Raw genomic sequence first — 4,454 nt, forward strand, 5'->3', positions numbered from 1 at the left:
TCCTTTGTGTATGTGATCTAGACCTAACTCAAGGAATAAAGCCTTTCTTTTCCTTTTTGTTCTCCAAAAACCGAACAAGGAAATGGTTGTAAACAAAAGATTTTTAAGGAATGAAAATACTTGGAAGCAGGCAGGCACTGGACAGTAATGAGTTGAAAAGATTAGGCACTTATTCAGTCAAACATGAGCTTCATCAAAACTAGGCAGTGCTGACTACACAGGGCAAGATTCTTTGCATTTCTGTCTGTAAGAGTAAGTTAATGATTTAATGTCTCTTTCCATTTTGTTATATATGTGACAAGGCACCTCTTTACAGCATACTGGAACTTAACTGAAGTAGTAGAAAAGCCAGTATTCTGAAAAAAAAACCCAACAGGTCTGATTTAAATATATCATCGTATGAAGGATGAAGTCTGGCTTATTGCAACTTCTCTTGAAATAGAAAACTGGTAATTCTGGTAGAAAATCAGGCAAAACAAACAGTATGCATTTTTCACAACTTTGATATGGAAGCGTGATTTATCCTTATTCATACTTGATTATTTATTTCAATCAGTGAGCATATGCTGCCTTGATTCTTTGTCTATTTGTGCATCATAGCATTAGATAAGCAAGTGCTTGCTCACACTATATATTATCAATATGTGTGTTCAGTATTTTCTCCTCCTTTCCATTGCTTTTTTGGTAACAACTTCTTGCTAGGACCTATTTTTAGACAATGAATGCTAAATAAATGCAGAGCTTTCATAGACTTTGTTAGAATATTTGCCTGAAATGTCAGAATATGCTGTTTTAGCAAACACAAGAGTCTATAGGAGTCATTTTGATCTCGGATGGGGCATGGCTGGAGAGCAAGTGCTTGTACTGTGTAGGCTAATGGGGCAGCAGCCCTAGCCTAGAATATGAATATAGAAGGCCTGGATTATAGTCTTGGCTCCAGCTGATTAGAAATATTTGAAGATAAAAGGGTCTTCCTTGGAGCTAGCACAATATAAGCTTGAACGTGGGTCTTCAGTGTCTCAGGTTTTATCCAGTAGAATAATGTTCTGGCCCAGTTCTGATCGCAGAGCACTTCAGGAGAAGAATCCTCATTTTTCAGTCTAGAAAGTTGCTGCAGAATGACATCAGCTGCACCCAGAGGGCATTGCACAAAAACAAACTAAGAAAACACATGCATGTTCATCTATTTATATTTTACCCCCAGTTCTCACTGGCTAGGGCAGGTTTAGGAAAGTGTTGGCTTTTTATAGTCTAGATGAATAATTTGTATTCCTGACTCACTACCTGTATGGCAACTTTAACCTACAAATCCCTCTGATACAAATGAGGACCAAGAATTATTACCTAAAAAGGTTTGTATGTTTGAACACAGGGTACCAGGAAGCATGTTCAGAGTCAGCCTTTAATTATGTAGTATAATCCTTAGAACCGTCTCCTGACCCCCTTGGCTGCAGTCCTAGCCTGTTTAGCCCCAAGGTTTTCTTCCTAAGCTAGCCTGGCTGCTACAGCAAAGCAAGAGATGCATTTAGCCAGAACAGCAGCCACCCCTCCCCCGAGAATAGAAAAACCAGAGGGAAGGTGTTGGAGCAACCCTGTGCCACTGGGTTAACACATACAGTTACCCAATAATGCCTCTCCTTGTAAACCTCTGCAAAGTAAACCCTACAGCAGCGGAAGGGCTTGCTGCTACCAGTGGGGGGTGGTGTTATGGACACTAGATTTGAGAGGCTTATATAGCTCATGGTCCAGGGGATAAAGGGATACAAATCAGAGAGGAAAAAAAAAAAAACAACTGAAGAGATTTTAAAGAAAAAATCCAGGGCCAAGTATTTACTGTTCATTTCCCTTGCGAGTGGTGTTATATATTGTCTGCGATGACTCATGCTGAGAGAGAGCCAGGCACAATAATAGCTGAGAGCAGTCCTGCAGCCCCTTCGTTATTGCTTCTGCCAGCTGATACAGAGTTGGGCAAAAGAATGTGATTCCAGAAATGTTCCTTTTTTTTTCCTTTTCTCTTGTTTCCCAAAGGACCCAGTAGTGATTGCTGGGGCTGTACTACCTTGAAAGAACTGCTAAATTAAAATCAACCATTTTAAAATTAATTTTTCAAGGACCCATATGGTGATTCACATAAAAGACGTAACAGCTCTAAGTGCTATACCAGATACTGCAGCTCTGTATATCCCAGTAAAGTCTTGAAGCCTAAGGAGATTTAGGATATCATAGAAACATTTCAACCTCACTTTTCAACTGGAATTAGGACTATAGTGTAGGTGTCACAAGGGTAGGTGTTAATCTTACAATCCAGCTAATTATAAATTTGTCCCCAGCTTTCACCTGAGGAGCTCAGAGATATTCATGCATCAAAGAAATGAGCTGTATACACAGCTCTGGAATATACCACACAGATGTAAAGATCCCTATTTTTGTAGAAGAAAAAAAAAAAACAAACATGCCCCAAAACCCAAAGTACAGATTCATTTTTTTATTTTCAAAACTTTGCATGGGCAAAAACACCTGAGAGAGAATTTCACCTGGTTTTCAGTGAAGACTGAACATTTAAGATACTTTTTAGAACAGTTTCTCCCAACAACAAAGTGTAACTTCTGTGTTCAAAACAAGCCACATTTTACAGTGCAGAAGGCTCCAAAGACATGCCAGAGTGTTGTGCTCTAACAGGATTGCGAAGAGTTGTTAATTGACCAAATGCCTGGCATCATGTCAGTGTGGAGCAGGAGAAATTGCATGTACCATCATTCACTGGGAAATACTGTAAACATGAACCGCCACTTAGCTGCATCAGGAAACACAACTTTCAGAGACCATCTCAGATGTTCTTCTATAATCTTAATTTTTTTCTGTAACACACTATATAGACAGCAAAGGAGAAGTGAGTTCCTGCACGGAAGGTTGTACTCTACAGCAACCCCACGCAGGGTATTTTGGAACAAAACTGCCTCCTTGGTGGGAATGTGAATAATGGAAGAGCTGCACTTCTGGTCTCCCACATCCACTAGGTTCTCTCCAGAAATGCCTGTTTGCATCTGGGCAATGTACGTGTTTTCACTGCTGGCTGTTTAGCTTGCACTCATGCATGCAGAGTGACTAACCTGGAATAGCAGGAACCTGTAATTTTAGGAGAGCTCCTTTAGTGGTTAGAGATACCCCACTCTTCTGCCAGTCCAGAGGCAGCAGCGAGTGAGCTCTGTTTGGCAGAATGAGGATTTGCTGCTCCACAGCTTCAGCCTCTTTTCCAAGCTCTTTGGTTCTTGGATACATCTGTTGGTGCACCAGGACTGGAGGTGGAGGAAGCAGGAGAGAGAGCATGAGACAGATGCATGTGTAGTCTGGGGGCAAGATCATGAACCTGGCAGTAGTTAGGACATGGTCACAAGCAAGTTCTGGTGTTGTAGAAAATTCCCTTGTTCTAGAAATTTCCAAAATGTTCACCTTACCGCGAGCTGGGCCTTTGTTTTATAACCCACACATGAGAAAGGGACATTTGGACATCCTTCCCCCAAGCACTTGCAGTTAAGATTTAGGATAACTAATTGATCAAAGGAAAGGGGAGATTCTCAGAGGGTTTCAGATGAGCCCTTACAAGTCCCTAAATATGAGGAACTGTACTATACATTCACCACCTATAATAACAGAGCTTTGAACACCCCCAGTGTGTTTCTGCAGTGTTAGCTGGCAGGGCTCCCTATGACAGCGCTGTTGAAGTAAACAGTACCCAGTTTTTGGGAGAGGATGCTTGCAACAAACCCCAGTTTGGCAGCAGTGCCAGGTGGGCTGAAGGAGTCACCAGTTTAACTGGGGAAAGAAAGGAGCTAGGGCCCAGTAATAACATCTGCTCTTACTGAAGGCCTGATGACAGACTGGAGCTAAAGCAGCTTTAACCCCTGCTCCTCGTTAGTGCTGTGTCTAAAAAACACCAAACCATCGGTGGCTCACTCGGTGGGATCTCCCAGCCCCTTCCCACCATGGGGCCATGTTAGTTCTACAAGAACTTCATGGTGAGAAACCGCAGCACCCTTCCAAACACTGGGCCTGGTGATTCCCGCACCTGCAACTCAGGCTGCTGAGCTGCTTCGCACCGAAATGTTTTGACTGCAGGAATCTGTCTGGTAGGAGGGAGTGCCAGGAAGGAACAAGGAGCACATTCAGGTGCGCCGGCTGTGCTGACACCACCGAGGTGCCCTGTGTACGCACACAGGCTTTCGTTCCCCACAGGCGCCGCGGACACGACGGCTCAGGGGCCATGGGAAGGAGGGCCGGTGGCGGGGCAGGGCCGCTGCCCGAAGCGCTGTTCACGGGCAGTCCCACGGCGTCACCCTCCGTTCCGCTGGTGCCCGGTTCCGCCCGGCGGCCGAGAGAGCGCCGGGGGCCCCCACGGGCCGGGACCGCCCGCGCAGGGCGGGGAGGGCCGGGGACGGGGCCGGGAACGGGCCAGG

Source organism: Corvus brachyrhynchos, unplaced genomic scaffold (assembly GCF_000691975.1).
Source record: "Corvus brachyrhynchos isolate BGI_N302 unplaced genomic scaffold, ASM69197v1 scaffold142, whole genome shotgun sequence".
In the NCBI taxonomy this organism is placed as follows: Eukaryota; Metazoa; Chordata; class Aves; order Passeriformes; family Corvidae; genus Corvus; species Corvus brachyrhynchos.